Source organism: Myxine glutinosa, chromosome 4, assembly GCF_964187855.1.
Source record: "Myxine glutinosa chromosome 4, kmMyxGlut1.1, whole genome shotgun sequence".
Lineage (NCBI taxonomy): Eukaryota > Metazoa > Chordata > Myxini > Myxiniformes > Myxinidae > Myxine > Myxine glutinosa.
The window spans coordinates 73,616,745-73,635,600 of NC_136264.1; the positions used below are offsets into that span (position 1 = coordinate 73,616,745).

An 18,856-nucleotide genomic window follows, 5' to 3' on the forward strand; every position below is an offset into this window, starting at 1 on the left:
GATTTTAGGACCCGTGGGCTGATGCCGTCAGGTCCAGTTTCAGAATCAGAGTCGAGGTTTAACAAAAACTTCTCCACCTTGTCAGGAGAGAAGGACACAGAGTCCAGGAGCAGTTGGGTTCGACTGGGTAAGTTGGGAACAGAGAGAGATGGGTTTGGGACACAAGATTTTGAGGCAAACACAGAGTTGAGGCATTCGGCTTTGTCACGTGCGGTGTCAACTGTGCAGCCATTTGAGGTGAGGGAGGGGATGGAGGGGGAACAAACACGACCAGGATTTGGAGGAAGGAGGCAGGTTTGACAATTCAATCTTGAGTGTGGAGACATAGTGCTTCCTGGCACTCCTGAGGGTAGACACATACTTGTTCCGAGCTTGGTGGAAGGAACTGAGAGTGCCTTCAGTTGGATTTGCCTTCCAAGAGGCAAAGGCAAGTTGTTTCAGGGCGACTGCTTCACCACAAGATTCAGTGTACCATGGACGTGAGGAAGGTTAAGACAACTGAAGACGAGATGGGATAAATCTGTGCATGAGAGAGAGCAGTTTGCTTTGGAAGAATTGATGTCGGAGACAGTCGAGATGGGAGACCAGTCCAGATGATTGATGGCTGCTTGCAGCCCGTGCCCGTCGGCCTGAGTGAAATGCCAGACTCGTCGACGCTGAGGAAGCTCTCTGAGAATGGCCAGAGAGATGTCCACTTTAACAAGCACATGATCACAAGAACCGATTGGAACAGAAAAAGAGCAGCAGACATTTGCATGGAAGTTTGTCATAACCAAGTCTAGAAGAGAAGATACTCCATTGACTGAGATCTGGGTCGGGAATTTGACAGATTGTGTCAGTCCCAATGAGTCGCAGAATTCCTTTGCTGAGGTGCCATGGCTGGTGAGAGAGGCACCCATACCCAGCCAGCTGGCATGATGACAGTTGAAGTCGCCACATATGACGAAGAGAGAGTTTGGATGAGTTGATAGAAGTTGGTCCATGTTGTCCGACAGCAAAATGTAAATAAAGTCATCACTGTTTAGAGAACGGTACAGAACACATATGAACAAAAGGTGGGAGCGGAGAGGAAGCCATAGCCAGATGTACTCCTGAGGGTGAGGTGGAGAGAGGGCAGTGCAAGGAGAGTGAGGAAGAGAGATTTTGATAAAGATAGCCACCCCACTACCAGGACGAGGCTCAGGTCTATCATACCGGAGGAGGAAGGAGGAAGTAACCAGGAAGAGATATTAAGGAATCGGAGACATCTTGAAGGAGGAAAGTTTCTGTTAAGCAGATCAAGTCTGGATTGTCAGAAGCAACCTGAATGGAGAGATCGATCAGGTTTGAGCGAAGGCCCCGGATGTTTGAGGTCCATACCGTTAATGAGGAGAGAGGGGGAGCATCGGGTGCAGGACAGGGGAGGGGTAGGGTCAGATGAAGGATGAGAGGGGAGGTAGGGAGAGCAGTTGATAGTGTGTCAGAGATTATAGAAGATTTACAAGAAAGGGAAGGATGAGGAGGACAAATGGTTTGATGGTGATGGGATGAGGCACAGTGTGGGGTTGTTTGAGGCGGGGGGGGGGGGGCAGAGGAAAGTAGAAGGTTGGGGGAGGTGGAGGTATGAGATAGAAGGGAGAGGAAGTGGGGAGGAAGCAGCTTTGAGGAGGAGGGGGGAGGAGGCAGCTTTGAGGAGGAGGGGGAGGGGGAGAATTGGAGAGGGGTGGTAAGGGGGAGATTTGAAGGGGAGGGGTTGGGAGGGAGTTTTGAATGGGAGGAACGAGGAGGGAGTTTAGGAGGGGAGGGGCAAGGGGGGAGTTTAGGAGGGGAGGGGCAAGGGGGGAGATTTGGAGGGGAGGGGCAAGGGGGGAGTTTATAAAGTGGATGATTAATGAAAGACGAACATTTATAACAAATTGTGATTTTCAAGTTAGCAATCCGTTTAAGAACGATGGAGGAGGGGTGGAATGAATGTAAATTTAGAGCATGGAGTGAGATTGAATTGTAAGAGATTGAATATTTTTTTGAAGTGGAATGAGTTGAAGAGGGAATTGAAAAAAGCCTTTTAAATAGGAAGAAAAACAGCATGTTGTAATATACCACTGAATAAAACACTGCAGGGGAAAGTTTAAACATATTTAACCAGAACCGTGAAGAACAATCTTATATTCACAAACATACCAATGGGGAGAGGGCCTCGAGGGACAACCACGAGTCACATGAACAGGGCAAAAGGTGGAAGGCAAGGAGATAATGGGGGGCGGGGTGAGACAGTGCACGTGGACAGAAGCACACGATGGGACAACAGCACACGTGGAGAAAGGGAAATAATTATTTTTTAAACTCTGCCTCAAATAATTAACTCTCTGCCTCATTTCTTGATTAAGTCTCAATAAGTTTATTTATTGTCACAAAAAATAATATGAACGTAAAGGTTTTATTTACATCACATTAAAAGTGCTTCTGAACTTTACTTTTGCGTTTGTCGGAGCAATCACTTTCACGCTGTAAAGTCCAACAGTAGTCGCCCATCATGTTTGGATTGAATCGGCCTTGATATCGAGTCTCCATGATGGCAATTTCCTGGTGAAACCTTTCTCCATGTTCATCACTGACATCGCCAAGATTTTGTGGAAAGAAGTCCAGATGAGAATGGAAGAAATGTATCTTGAGTGACATTCGAGCACCGAGCGCCTGGTAACTCTTCAACATCTTGTCCACAAGCTCTTCATAATTTGGTGCTCGAAAATTTCCAAGGTAATTGTTGGCAAGGGCCACAAAGCTATCCCAAGCAACGCTTTCCAGCTCAGATAGTCTCGTTACAAAGTCCTGATTAGTGAGTGCAAGACGAATTTGAGGACCATTGAAAACACCCGCCTTTACTTTGGCCTCAGATACAATGCCTTGGAATTTCATTAGCAAGTGGTGGAAGCTAGCACCATCTTGATCCATGGCCTTCACAAAGTTTTTCATCAAACCAAGTTTCAAATGAAGTGGTGGTAAGAATACCTTCTCAGGGTCAACAGGAGGTTTGTGAATTTCAAATGAAGTGGTATTCCTATGGTATACTGGTTCTCAAAAACTGGATGTGCTCGTGAAAATTGGATATCATAATCGAACTCCACAGGTTAATTTTGGTTAGAATCACCTCAAAATATACTAGAACCATAAAACATTTAAAATTTTGTTGACCAGTGTACTCAAAGATTGATTATTTAAAATTTTGATTTTGTATATCTAAAACTTATTGCTCAAACCAAAAACTGTTTTGTTTATCTGTAATTTCCATTCACACACTCGGAAAAGGACCACTTTCTTTATTTTGCATTGCAAACCACATGGAGTGCCATATTTTTTTTAAGTGAAAGGCCATTTGCCCCAAAGCGTGGGGTAACAGGGCCACTGTCATATTATTGGAAATTGCACCTTTAATATTGGTGCTGTTGGCATCTTACGGTACTTATTTTCAAGTTTTCAAGTTTAAAATAAATTTAGCAGTTTCAAGTTTTCTGCCTTTTATTTTTTTCTACAAAACATCTGTTTTTAATAATCGAAGTTGCCAATTTTTTGGGGGGGTGGGAGGGTTGCAATTAGCTGGCCTTGCCTAGGACGCAAAATAGTCTGGCGCCGGCCCTGCTTGGGCTCTGAAATTGGCAGAGGAAGGAGGTAATTATTTTTTCGAGTCACTCGGCCTGTCTGACAGTCAAAGAAAACTAAAAATTATTTGAAACAGGAAATCACTTTTTTCTCCCTCAGCACAAACCCAATCTGTCCACTTTCAAATCAAATAACAGAAAACAGGTGAAGAATCACTGAAATTATTACACCATCTGGATCTTCATCAAAATCTAATGAACTCCTCCTTGTCACCCACCCAAACAATCCACCAAATTTCGTCCAAATCCATCTATAACTTTTGAGATATATCCTGCTCACAGACATACAGACAGACAGGGGTGAAAACATAACCTCTGTGCACCTTCGATGGCAGAGGTAATAAACGTCAAAATACATTTCCGACAAATAATTTGAATGCTTACCCTACCGACTTACCCTGCGTGCAAAGCACAAAGTGGGTTTAAGCAATTGGTCCACTCTGTTTGCAGATGTCAGTCTATGATTAGAATACTTAGATGAAGGACACAACTACAGTACAGACCTTTACGTGTTGTTTAACCCTCCGGGGATCTTTGCCTGGTCGAGGGTTAAATGACCATGACCATCACCGCCGCGCCTCAGCACAATGCGCCATTTCCTGTGTGTTTTATATTTTACGGCGATGGCCCCGCTTCACACAGGAGCGACAAAGGCTTCATTGGCCTAACCTACATTGGGGTATTTTGTGTCTTTGGGGTCTTTTACGGTCTTCAGGGCCTCTTGGGTCTTCAGGGCCTTTTGTGTGTTCTGGGTCCCTTGGCTCTTATTTTTTTTGTATTTTTGTTTCTTTTTTTTTTTGTATTTTATTATCACTATTCATATTACAATTATTATAATTACTAGGACGTACCCGTACGTGGGTGCCCGTTCCTTGCCCAAAAAAAAAAAAAAATGTCTGGGCGTGCCCATGGGCCCATGGGCGTGCCCGTAAGTGCGTGATGTGACCGTACAATGAATGTATCGTCCCGAAGCCGCAGCTCGGATGGCGCTGCAGTTAATCGGGCCTGTATCGGCAGAGTTATTATAAACGTGTACTACAATCGATCGTACCTTACAGCGTCTGCTCGCCACGTTCAGCATCAGTACGTCGTCACTATGACTATCCGTAAGTCCGGAAGTGACGTCCTCATTTGACTGTCCGGAAGGTCGCATATCGCAGTTACGATGAATCGCAAATTAGTTTTAATTAGTTTTAAAACATAGTTTAACGCCAACATAGTTTGCCAACGTGAAATAAATGAATACGCTCTCAAATGTGCCGTCCGAGGCAGAGTCTGTTCGCCACGTTCGGCACACGTGATAGCTCGCTGCTCTCTGATTGGTTGAATCGTTTTTTGGACATAGCTCGGTAACTACTTCTCCGATTAATATGAAACCTTGAAAAGGCACATCCTCAGGTCCCCAGCAATATATCTGGCAAGTTTCAATTAGATCGGACCCGTGGTTGTCGAGAAACAGCGGTCACAGACACACAGACACACAGAGATTACTGGAATTATAGATAGACTAGGGCATGCCCGTACTATATCTATATCTAAAATTATATCCCCCCCTCTATTTACATGAAATGGTTTGGTTCATGAAATGTTTTGGTCCATTCGCAACGCCAAAGCGAACGGCGAACGCTTTACATGAAATGGTTTGGTGCATGAAATGTTTTGGTCCATTCGCAACGCCAAAGCGAACGGCGAACGGCTTGCGAGTACAGTGACAATCCCCCCGGGGTTTTTATTAGTTTTAAAACATAGTTTAACGCCAACATAGCGCCAACATAGTTTGCAAACGTGAAATAAATGAATACGCTCTCAAATGTGCCATCCGAGGCAGAGTGTGTCCGCCACGTTCGGCACACGCGATAGCTCGCTGCTCTCTGATTGGTTGAATCGTTTTTTGGACATAGCTCGGTAAGTAATTGTCCGATTAATATGAAACCTTGAAAAGGCACATCCTCGGGTCCCCAGCAATATACCTGGCAAGTTTAAAGTATATCGGACCCGTGGTTGTCGAGAAACAGCGGTCACAGACAAACGTACAAACGTACAAACAAACAACACACAGAGATTACTGGAATTATAGATAGATGTATCTTTTTTGTATTTAATTCTTTTTTTTGTTTTGGAGTTTATGTTCTTTTTTGGTATTTTATTATTATTATTATTATTATTAAGTATACATATGTTAAGTATTTAATTATTGTTATGAATTTTGGGGTGGCGTGATATATAGATCAGGTAGATCTGTGTAGGTATGATGCTCCAAATGTCGTGAAGAAGAAGAACCATTTTGATGTACATAAGTAGAGGACCTGTATAGCCCGGATGTCGGATTAAGCTCGTATATTTGCAGTCATACAAGGATGGCCTTGTGTTAACTAGAGTAGGGATTATGTTAATTCCCCTGTTTGTGAGACCTTGTGATTTATCCTTCATCCCTTATGGCAATGCACTAGACAAGTAGAGTCGGAAAGGCCCACTATTAGCAAACACACAATACTAATTAAATTCCCCCCCACAATAAAACTCACCAGAAGTGCAGGCAGGAAGCGCCCACGCATTGCGCCAACATGGCGATAAAACATCGCACAGGCAGGCTGAAAGCCATGACCAGAAGGACTTGCTATTGGGCAGGAGTCGACCAATGAAAGGGTGGAGCAAGAAGCGACCCGCTGATTGGTGGAAGGAAGCAACGGACTGATTGGCCACCGACTGATGGCATGAGGAGGAGAGCACAAAGCACTCGGCCAATGGTGAAGGACTGATGTAGGAAGAACATTCTAGAGGTCGAGAGGCGACGGACTGATTGGAAGGGAGCACCGATGACGTGACACCACAGTTGATAAAACCACGGCTGGTCGATATTTTGTCCCTCTCGTTTTTGGATCTCTTCGCACCCGGGCCTCGTTCTTCTGATTGACCCTGGACTCTTGCTGGTTGGACAACAACAGACGGTGAAGCGCTGACGATTCTCCTCCCCTGTGTTCACGCGCGAGGGACGAGTGTACAAGCAAGGCTTGCCGCTGCAGTGTACGCTGGCCTAGCAGCGCGGAACGAGAGGTTCGCACCAACGACCGGGTGGCCTTCTTCCCGCCAAGCACAGAGCCGCATCCAGACTGCGCACAAAGGACCGGATGAGCAGACGGACCCCGAGTGGTTGAGCTAAGCCCACAGTTCTTTTCATTTAAATTATCCCTTCTTCCGATGGCAAGTCTGGTGTGGGGACGTCCTAATTTAGGATGTTATTTATTTGAGCGTCGCGTTTTCCTTGTTACCAGCATTCCGTTTAAAAAAGCCGGCGTTTATTTTGTACATGAAGCCGTTTTCGATTGAGTTACTTTTGCAGGGTTGAACATTGCTTGGAGATCACGTCAGGTAAAAGCTTCCAGCTTCTTCTTCTTCTTTGGTCCTTCCACGCATATATCGTGAAATCCACTTTTTTTTTTCTTTTTTTTTGTATACTGAATCGAGGCTCGTGAAAGAGCTAACATTTATTTCACAAACAAATCAACCAGACAAACAAAATATACAAAAAGAGGGAGCGGAAGACAAGATGGGGAGAGAAGGGGAAGCACACAACCACAACATTTGAGAGCAGGGAGAAGTGTGGGAGGGAGAGGGCTTGGGGGCAGGAGGCGTGGGAAGGGGGGGGGGGGGGGTGGGAGAAGTATAAAACACAAGGGGACCGAAATTAGCGGGGGTAGAAAAGATCACGGTTTTGGATGGGGGAAGATAAGAGATGGTGGTGAACAGCTGTTTTAAAGACCTGGAGGGTGGAGTGGGATTGAAGAGAGTGAGGGAGTTTGTTCCAGAGGCGGGAGAAAAGAGGAATGAAGGAGTGAAGGTGAGCAGAAAGTCTTGATTTTGGCAGTTTAACCATAAGAGGGTTGCAGGCAGATCTTGTGCGACCTGTAGGAATATTTGGGGGACAGAGCCCAGAGAGGGCTGGGGGGGCAAGGCCAGAGAGGAGTCAGTAGAAGATGGAAAGACCACCAACCTGCCTGCGGTGAGTGAGTGAAAGGCCCTTGGAGTTAGCTTCATCGCGGGAGATTCCAATGATTCTGAACGCTTTGGTTTCAACAGCGTGAAGACGGGCTAGGTGTGAGGCAGGAGCACCAGACCAGAGGGGAGAGCAGTATTCCATAGAGCTGCGGAGGAAAGCCTTGTATGTGGTGAGGAGCTCAGGTGTGCCAAGTGTTACGTGGTCCCCTCAGTGACTACCTGGTCTCGGTGACCCCCGGACCGTGAGAGGAACTTCGCCAGACAGTCGGGCGGTTGAACGAACCCCGGGTGGACGTTTTTCCACCGGGCATGTATCGTACCGGGAACCAAGGTTGCAGCCCCCTCTTGGCCACGCGAAGCGGGTACTGTACAGCAGGCAAAAGCCACACGCCGCTTGCAACGCGTGTTAGGCCCCAACGTGCGACCCGTACGCGTCTTTGTAGACGGTGCCGCGAACGGTGCCAGACGCTGGGTCGGTGCACGGCCCCACGGCAGCTTGACGTGTCCACCGGGCAGGTACCCGTCCCGGTAACTCCTCTCGCCAGACGGCTTGGGAACGCCGCTTTTCCACACGGCTCAATATCGATCCCACCTCTCGTCGGAGCGGGGCGAGGAAGAAGAAGCCTCGTCGCTTCTTTCGACCTCGTGTCTTTCTTCTTCCGTTTCCGGTCTCTTTTTCCAGAAGGGCTCCTGACCCTCCAACCACAGCAACCCTTAATCGACTACACATTGATAAGCAAAGACCTGAATAGTAATTCACATACATTCCCCTAAATATGTAACACTTCCCCCCTTCAAGAAAGAAAGTTTGAACCCAGCGAAAACTTTCTTTGCCGGCCAACTTGGATAAACAAACCAGATAACTCAACCCCCCCCACATTATCAGTTCCCCCCGGGCACAGTTATCACTTAAAAATAAAGCAACAACATTTCACACAACCCCCAGAGATTTTCAAAGGTAATTCACTCTGGACAAAGCACCAGCAACGACATTGTCCCTCCCCTTAACATGTTCAATTTCCCGTTGGACTCCTGCCAAGCCAAACTCCATCTCATGACCCTCTGACTTTGACTGTCAGTTTCTTGTGAATGAAGGTTAAGGGGTTGATCAAAGATCCAAAGTTAAGCAACTCGATAGCACTTTTTCCGGGAGGCCAAGCCGAGTATTCACTACATGAATGCCTTTAGGAACGTGGAGTTCACGGTTAGTCCGTGCAGGAAAGTTCTCTACATGGGCGCTTTGAGGAACGTGGAGTTCACGGTTAGTCCGTGCATGAAAGTTCACTACATGGACGCCTTTAGGAACGTGGCGTTCACGGTTAATCCGTGTAGGAATCTTGGCTCGGCGGCTCTGCCGCATTCAGTGCTTCAGCTTTTCAGAACTTCCCTAATAATTATGGTGGGACCGCTTGTCACTGTAGTCCCATGAATAGCGGTCTCCTTCTCGGCCACTACTTTGACAATCCTTCCTTCGGGAGCTGCCGTAACTCAGGGAGCCTCCATAATAATATTGATTGCGGCCACCACCAAAACTACCGCCCAGTTGTACTCTCCTGTAGACCTCTCGACGCCTACGAAATGCCTTCCCTACTGTTATGGTCCGACCCTCCAAATCCTTGCCATTCCAATTCTTCTCTGCCTCTCTGGCGTCTTTTGTGCTTGCAAACGTGACAAAGCCGAACCCTCTTGACTGTTGCGTTTCCCTGTCTCTTACCAACCGCACTTCCACCAGCGGCCCATATCTGTTGAAGACAGAGGTCAGAACTTCTTCCTCTGTTTTGAAGTTCAGTCCCCCTACAAATAACTTGGTACTTTTGTCGCCATCCCGAGCTGGTGTGGTGTTATTTTCCCTGCTGGGCTCTTTACCAACCCTCAGGTTACCATAAACTTGACCCCCGGCCAAATCATTCCCGATAACCACAGATACACCCTCTACAGGAAGTGTGGCTTGTAAACCGACGGTGACCGGTCCTGACACCAAATCGGACTCCAAATGGATGACATGAAGTGGAGCACTAACACCGCCCCCGATCCCCTGTAAACGAACACTATCCCCCGTTGCCGTCTCCTCGGACCATGGCAAAATGCCTTCAAGCATTAAAGATTGATGTGCTCCTGTGTCCCTCAATATCCTAACCGGTCTCCGGTTAGTCGAGGCTCCATCCAGTGACACAAACCCCTCTGAAATAAATGGTTGGTAACCCTTTTGATGGCGATTTCTCACAATGGCCATTGCATTTGGAGTCGTAATAGTCGGACTCCGCTCTGGGTCTTCCCTTTTCATGCGGTAACAACTGGACATCAAGTGTCCAGGTTTCTTGCAAAAAGCGCAAGTAGGCCCGGAGGAAAAACTCGTGGTCTGCCTCGGGCCCCCCGAAATATAAGTTTGTCTTGGGCCCGCATCCCTCTGATTTCGAACAGGTGGGGTATCCGCGTTGTCCCCATAATCCTCTCAAGGCCGCCGCCATGTATTGTCGTTCTCCGCACCTGCTGTTCCCCACCTCCCCTGCGGAGATCTAGGCGAGGAGTTAGGTTCGTGGACCCCTATTCGGTGGGTTAAGGCATAATCATCTGCCATGGTGGCTGCGTCCCACAACTTTGGTACTTTCTTTTCCTGCAGGTACACTTTGATGTCCTCGTGGACACACTGCTGAAATTCCTCCACCAGGATCAAGTCACGCAATGTTTCGAAGTCTTTCCCGACTCCTTTTGACTCACACCACCGATCAAACATGTTTTCTTTCACTCTGGCAAACTCCACATGGGTCTCACTCTCCCTCTTCCTGGCATTCCTGAATTTTTGCCTGTAAGCTTCCGGAACCAACTCATAGGCTTTGAGGATGTGCTTCTTCAGTACCTCATAATCTGCACATTGGTCCATTGGCAGCGCCGAATAAATCTCTTGAGCTTTTCCCACCAGCACACTTTGCACTAGTATGGTCCAGGCCTCCTCCGGCCAGTTTAATTGTCGAGCCACTTTCTCAAAGTGTGGAAAAAATTTTGCGACTTCCTTTTCACTGAACGGTGGAACCAGCCTCACATGTCTGCCCACATCCCAGGTTTTCTGGTTAGGTGTCGACCCCGTCAGCAAGGGTGGTGCCTCTCCCCGTTCTCTCATTAACTCCAGCTCCTTGAATTTAATTTCCTGCTGAAGCTCCATGTCACGTTCCTTTAATTCCCTTTCCGCTTTTCTCTCCTCTGCTTCGAGGTCCCTTGCAGCTCTCCTCTCCTCTGCTTTTCTCCCTTCTAACCTTTCCTGGAGTTCTCGTTCCACTCTCCTTTCCTCTGCTTGTTTCTCTTCTCTCCTCTCTTCTGCTTTCCTTTCCTCTTCTGATCTTTCCTTTTCTGCTTTCCTTTCTTCTTCTGCTCTTTCCTTTTCTGCTTTCCTTTCTTCTTCTGCTCTTTCCTTTTCTGCTTTCCTTTCTTCTTCTGCTCTTTCCTTTTCTGCTTTCCTTTCTTCTTCTGCTCTTTCCTTTTCTGCTTTCCTTTCTTCTTCTTTTAACCTTTCCTGGAGTTCTCGTTCCACTCTCCTTTCCTCTGCTTGTTTCTCTTCTCTCCTCTCTTCTGCTTTCCTTTCCTCTTCTTTGATCCGTTCCTGGCTCCGTAATTGCAACTCCAGTTTCCGGAGCTCAACGTCTTCTGGTTCTTCGGGTAGCCACTCCCAGGCTAACTCGTCCCATGTTCCTAATCCCACCATAGATTGTATCACCGTGGCCTGCAACTCTGCCTTCCTCAAATTAGTTCGGACCTCCAAGTTAAAATGTTTGGCCAATTTCAAGAGGTCCGACTTTAGTAACGCTCGGAACTGTGCCTCACTCGGGGTTACCGCAAAGTTCTGTGCCACAAACGCCATGGTGCCTATCGTTAACACCTGTTAACCTTCACCCAATACTTTACCCCCAATTTCCCCAAAAATTTACCAATTAATACTTAATTAATAAATTTTAATTAATAAAAATATTATTTTATTATTTTATACAATTTTAGATCCCGGACGTAGACCCAATTGCGAATCCGCAAATCGTAATTTGGACGAGCCCCCAATTCTGTTACGTGGTCCCCTCGGTGACTACCTGGTCTCGGTGACCCCCGGACCGTGAGAGGAACTTCGCCAGACAGTCGGGCGGTTGAACGAACCCCGGGTGGACGTTTTTCCACCGGGCATGTATCGTACCGGGAACCAAGGTTGCAGCCCCCTCTTGGCCACGCGAAGTGGGTACTGTACAGCAGGCAAAAGCCACACGCCGCTTGCAACGCGTGTTAGGCCCCAACGTGCGACCCGTACGCGTCTTTGTAGACGGTGCCGCGAACGGTGCCAGACGCTGGGTCGGTGCACGGCCCCACGGCAGCTTGACGTGTCCACCGGGCAGGTACCCGTCCCGGTAACTCCTCTCGCCAGACGGCTTGGGAACGCCGCTTTTCCACACAGCTCAATATCGATCCCACCTCTCGTCGGTGCGGGGCGAGGAAGAAGAAGCCTCGTCGCTTCTTTCGACCTCGTGTCTTTCTTCTTCCGTTTCCCGTCTCTTTTTCCAGAAGGGCTCCTGACCCTCCAACCACAACGACCCTTAATCGACTACACATTGATAAGCAAAGACCTGAATAGTAATTCACATACATTCCCCTAAATATGTAACACAAGGAAGGACTTCGCACGACGGAGGATGCCCAGTCGGCGACTGGCTTTGGAGGCCAGATTTGAAATGTGGTTTTCCCAGGAAAGATCATGGCAAATAGTGAGACCCAAAAGCTTGAGTGACAGAACTTCTTGGAGAGGATTATTCAGAAAGTGGATGGGAGGGTTTTCCAGTCGGTCTTTTCGGAGAGAAATCGTAAGAGTGTGAGATTTATCAGGATTGAAAGACATGTTCCATTTGTTTGCCCAGTCTGTGATTTTGTCCAGGTCTGCAGAGAGTGAGGAGGCTGCAGACTGCCGATCTGAGGGATGAGGAATGGAGCGACAGAGAGTAGAGTCGTCAGCAAAGAGATAGAGAGGATTTTCAAGAGAGTCAGAGAGATCATTGATGAAGACCAGAAAAAGCACAGGGCCCAGAACACTACCTTGGGGAACTCCAGCCTGAACAGGAAGAGGAGATGAGAGAAACCCATTCAGGGCCACACGTTGACTACGACCAGAGAGGAAGTCCGCCAGCCATGCGTGGAGATTTCCATGGATACCAAAGGAGGAGAGTTTGGTGAGCAGAGCAGGGTGCCAGACCGTATCGAAGGCACGTGAAATGTCAAGGGAGACGGCTCTAATTTCCTGTTTGGCGTTGAGGACCTCCATCCATTGTTGAGAAAGCAGAAGCAGCATGTCCAGAGTAGAGTGACCAGGTCTGAAACCAAATTGATGATCAGAGATCAAGCCATTGGAGAAGAGGAAAGATTTCATATCTGAAGCAATGATGGATTCCATGACTTTGCTGATAATTGGGAGAACGCTGATTGGTCTGTAGTTGCTGGGATCTGTTTTTTCACCTTTTTTGTGCAAAGCGGTGATGTTGGCTGATTTCCAAGCAGATGGCAGATGACCTTGAGAAAAAGAGAGGGTGAAGAGAACAGAAAGAGGGAGTGAAAGAGCGGGAGCACATGATTTTAGGACCCGTGGGCTGATGCCGTCAGGACCAGTTGCAGAATCAGAGTCGAGGGTTGACAGAAACTTTTCCACCTTGTCAGGAGGAAAGGACACAGAGTCCAGGAGCAGTTGGGTACGACTGGGTACGGTGGGTACAGAGAGGGATGGGTTTGGGACACAAGATTTAGAGGCAAACACAGAGTTGAGGCATTCAGCTTTTTCACGTGCGGAGTCAGCCGTTAAGCCGTTTGAGGTGAGGGAGGGGATAGAGGGGGAATAAACACCAGAAACAGATTTGACCAGATGCCACCAGGATTTGGAAGAGGGAGACAGATGAGAGAGTTCGGTCTTGAGAACGGTGAGATATTGTTTCCTGGCTCTCCTGAGGGTGGACACACACTTGTTTCGGGCTTTGTGAAAGGAAATGAGATTTCCTTCCGTTGGATTTGCTTTCCAGGAGACGAAAGGAAGTTGTTTCAGGGCAACAGCCTCACCACAAGATTCCATGTACCATGGACGGAAGGAAGGGTATGACAACTGAAGACGAGATGGGATAAATCTGTGCATGAGAGAGAGCAATTTACTTTGAAAGAATTCCCAGGATGAGTTGATGTTAGAGGCGGTAGAGATGGGAGACCAGTCCAGATGATTGATGGCTGCTTGAAGACCGTGCCAGTTGGCCTGAGTGAAATGCCAGACTCGTCGACGCTGAGGAGGCTCTCTGAGAATGGTCAGAGAGATGTCCACTTTGACAAGCACATGATCAGATGAGCCGATTGGAGCGGAAGAAGAGCAGCAGACATTTTCAGGGAAGTTTGTCATAACCAAATCCAGAAGAGAAGATGCTCCGTTGACTGAGATCCGGGTCGGGAAATTGACAGATTGTGTCAGTCCCAGTGAGTCGCAGAAGTCCTTTGCTGAAGAGCCATGGCTGGTGAGAGAGGTACCCACACCCAGCCAACTGGCATGGTGACAATTGAAATCACCACATATGAGGAAGAGAGAGTTGGGATGGGTAGATAGAAGTTGGTCCATATTATCAGACAGCGAGATGTAGATGGAGTCATCGCTGTTTGGTGGACGGTACAACACACATATGAACAAAAGGTGGGAGCGAAGGGGAAGCCGTAGCCAAAGGTATTCCTGGGGGTGAGGTGGAGAGAGGGCAGTGGAGGGTGAGTGAGGAAGAGCGTTTTTATAAAGATAGCAACCCCACCTCCAGGACGAGGCTCAGGTCTATCATACCGGAGGAGGGAGTCACCTGGGAGAGATACCAAGGCATCAGAGACATCATGAAGGAGGAAAGTTTCTGTTAAGCAGATCACATCTGGTTTGTCAGAAGCAACCTGTATGGAGAGATCAGTCAAGTTTGAGCGAAGGCCCCGGATGTTTGAGGTCCATACCGTTAATGAAGAGGAAGGGGGAGCATCAGGTCCAGAACAGGGGGGGGAGGGGTAGGGTAAGATGTGGAAGAGGAGGAAGAGGTAGGGAGAGCTGTTGAAGGTGTGTCAGAGATTTCAGAATAGCTTGGAGAAAGGGAAGAATGGGGCGGACAAAAGGTTTGATGGAGATTGGGTGAGGCACAGTGAGGTGTTATTTGAGGAGGGGTAAGAGCGAGGCAGAAGGTTGGGGGAGATGAACGTGAAAGTTGGAAGGGGGAAGAAGCAGGGAGGATGCTTTGAGGAGGAGGGGTGAGAGGGGAGTCTAGGAGGGGAGGAGCGAGGGAGAGTCTCGGAGGGGAGGGGTGTGGGGGGAGTTTAGGAGGGAGGGGAGGGAAGGGGCAAGGGGGGAGATTTGAAAGGGATGGGTGATGGGGAGGATTTGGAGGGGAGGGGTGAGATTGGATTTTGAAAAGTGTACGATTCATGGGAAACGAACATTTTTTGCAAAATGAGTTTGAGACCTTCGGGTCAAAATACGTTTGAGGACACTGAAGGAGGGGTGGAGTTCTGGATAGTTTAGGGAATGTAGAAAGGAGGAACTGTAAGAGATGGTATTATATATATTTTTTGGAATGAATAGATTTGGTGAGCAAGACGAAAGCATCCTTTTGTAGGAAAAGAAGAAAAGGGTGTTGTAATATATGAGAGAAAATAGTTGTTATGGGGAGAGATTATACATTTCTAACCACGTGATCGCGTGATCGCGAACGAAGAACGAACGAACAAAAAAGAACAACAAATAAACGAATAAGACCTGGGAAGGAAATATTTTTTGGGGGTTTTTTTTTTTTGAGTGGAGATATTAAACAAGGAGGTATGGGGTGAACGACTGGGACGAAACAGAGAACGAAAATAAATGCAGCGCATTCGAAGAATCGCTGAGAGAAAAACAGCTATTGAATTGAACGCCTTCATTAACACTCGATTTGCTATCCGTGATTTTCCGGTCTTCACCGAGGGGAATCACACGACATTATCTTCTTCTTTTTGTATTTCATCATTATTACTATTATTATTATTATAATATATATATATATATATATATATATATATATATGTATTTTTTTGTATTTATTTATATATATATATTTTTTGTATTTCACCTTCCTTTTTATTTTTATTTATTACGATGAGTATTACTATTATTATAATTATATATATATATATTTGTATTTAATTTTTTTTGTGTTTATTATCTTTAAAAAAAAAATTTGGTATTTTATTATTACTATTATTATGTGTACATCTTTTTAGTGTTTTATTATCTTTTTTGTATTCCATTGTTGTTACTATTATTATTATAGATATCTTTATTGTATTTACTTTTGTTTTTTTTGTATTTTCTCTTTTATTTTATTTTTTTGTATTTATTATCTTCTTTTTTTTTGGTATTTTATTATTATTATGACGATTATTATGTATCCATATGTTTAGTATTTTAGTATTTTTTGTATTTCATGATTACTACTATTATTAATATTATTATTATTACCATATATATACATACAGACGGCATTTAATATGGAATATTTTTTTTGTGGGGGTGAACTTACTTTTCAAGATGACTTAGAACCAAAAGTTCATTGGAATTATGTTGAAATTATTCTCGATTTTGTTAATGTGACCTTTAAAAGAAACAAAAACCACATTTGACATTTCGAAGCAAATAAATTGATCCTTGAAAGTGATGTAAACTGATATCGAACTCAATTCACGGACAGTACTGTGTTAAACTTCTGTACGTTTTCCAGAAGTATCTCTGTTTTGCACATTAGCCAAAAAAAATTTCAACAACAACAAAAGCTAAATTATGACTGGGATTACAGACAGTAAAATTACAGTTCAGTACTTCGTGTAACCCCCAAGAGCATTCAGGAGAGCACGTACATGTCGAGGCATGCTGTTCACGAGATTTGCCAAGGTTTGGACAGGAATCGCTTGCCATGCAGTGACAATAGTCTGCTGCAATTCATGCACAGAGGTGGGCTGCTGGTCCAAGTTGTCGATTTGACGCGTTAATTCTGCCCACAAGTTCTCTATCAGATTCACATCCGGGGACATGGCAAGTCACTCCATATGCTCTACACCACGGTCAGCAAGAAAGTGTTAGATCATGCGAGCACGATGAGGCCGTGCATTGTCATCTTGGAAGACAAAGTTTCCTCGAAAGGCTGCACGAGCAAATGGAAGCAATGTTTCTTCCAGAATGACCCTGTACTTGAACTGGTTCAGGTTTCCATTCAGAACAACCAGGTCAGTTTTGCCCCCTGCATGAAAAGCAGCCCAAACGGTCACCCCACCACCTCCAGCTTGGACTCTTGGCACTATACAATCTTCGTTGTGGGCTTCATGCACTTGTCTGCGCACTCGGACGCGGCCATCTTGACGATAGACCAGAAATCTAGACTCGTCACTGAAGGTCACGTGATTCCAGTGTCCTGGCTGCCATTGACGGTGCTCTCTGGCCCACTGCAATCGGCGCTGGCTGTGTTGTCTGGTCAGGCGTGGCTTTATCAGGGGACGCCTGGCACGATAGCCTGCTTGAACCAGTCGTTGGTTGACTAGCCTTCTGGATACAGGCACATTTGTCAGTTGCTGCCACTCAGCCCTAAGCCGATTAGCTGACTTGGTACGGCCATTGCAGACTAACCGGTGCAGCTGGCGATCATCTCTCCTTGTTGTTCTGTGTGGACGTCCTGGCCTCGGTATTGGAGAAGGGACACCCCTCTGAGCATTTCGTTTCAGGATCTTTGACACCTGACCTGGAGTGATGCCATACTGCCGAGCAATAGCACGCTGTTTCATGCCAGAATTTCGTAAAGCCACCACTCCATGACAAACAGCATTGTCAAGTTGATGGACCATCTCCAGAGGAAGCAGCAATAACTTTTGTAGACGTGCAGCAGATGTTTTCCACTAATACAGAACGCAACAACCCTTATATACCCGATTGTGAAGCCAATCGTCAAATGTACCTGTCCTTACATTTTGTCACGCCACCTGTGATATAATCCTGTTATTGACGTCTTGCTGCGAAAGACAGTGACATGGTTCTTTCAACAAAGACATCACCAAAGGGTAAAAGAAACTCACCAGATTGATATACTGAGTTCAGAAAGTAAACCCAAGTCAAGAAAAAATATATATTCCATATTAAATGCCAAGTCTGTGTATATATATATATATATATATATATCTGTGCAGTCTGTCCTGTGTTGTGTTGTCTTGTCTCGTCACTGAACTACTTCAAACTTTTTTGAAATCGTACCAAACTTCTGGTATGCACATATCTCTCCCGTGTGTATGTCCTAAGGGTATTGTATTTGATTTTTTTGTTTTAATTATTTTTGGAAAAAAATAAATAATAAAACTTTAATTGTTTATAAAATGTAATATCACGTATATTACAAATACATTTGTGCAAAATAATTGCTTGAATTATGATTGGTGGAAACCATGACAAAACAGCAACTCGGGTGCAGTCATTTATCTATATATCGACATATCTGGGCAGTGTCTGTTTTCACTTAACTCCTCCCTCAAACTTTTGTATCCGTGGTTGTGAAGTGTTTTTAATAACGTGGCGGTGGTTTTGAATCACGTGGTGGTGAGGTGTCTTAAATTACTTGGTGGTGTGGTGTTTTAAATTTGGTGGGGGGGGTGAGGTGTTTTAAATTATGTGGTGGTGAGGTGTTTTGAATTACGTGGTGGTGAGGTGTTTTGAATTACATGGTGGTGACGTGTTTTAACTTATGTGGTGGTGAGGTGTTTTGAATTAGTTGGTGGTGAGGTGTTTTGAATTAGTTGGTGGTGAGGTGTTTTGAATTAGTTGGTGGTGAGGTGTTTTAAATGAGGTGGGGGTGAGGTGTTTTAAATTACTTGGTGGTGAAGTGTTTTGAATCACGTGTTGGTGAGATGTTTTGAATTTTGTGGTGGTGAGGTGTTTTGAATTACATTGTGGTGAGTTGTTTTGAATTACGTGGTGGTGAGGTGTTTTGAATTACGTGGTGGTGAGGTGTTTTGAATTACGTGGTGGTGAAGTGTTTTGAATTACGTGGGGGTGAGGTGTTTTAAATTACTTGGTGGTGAGGTGTTTTTAATTATGTGGTGGTGAGGTGTTTTGAATTACTTGGTGGTGAGGTGTTTTAAATTAGGTGGGGTGATGATACATATTTTTTGTATTGAATGTTTTTTTTGTATTTTTGTCG

General features: G+C 45.8%; 2 protein-coding genes across 26 annotated transcripts in view; one reads left to right on the plus strand and one right to left on the minus strand.

Moving 5' to 3' along the window:
* The window catches only part of LOC137424777 (uncharacterized), a 675,237-nt gene that overhangs the window by 344,332 nt on the left and 312,049 nt on the right, over positions 1-18,856 (minus strand). The window lies entirely within an intron of this gene.
* Positions 1-18,856, plus strand: part of LOC137424790 (cytosolic 10-formyltetrahydrofolate dehydrogenase-like) — a 256,540-nt gene that overhangs the window by 111,267 nt on the left and 126,417 nt on the right. The gene's annotated exons all lie outside the window — the stretch shown is intronic.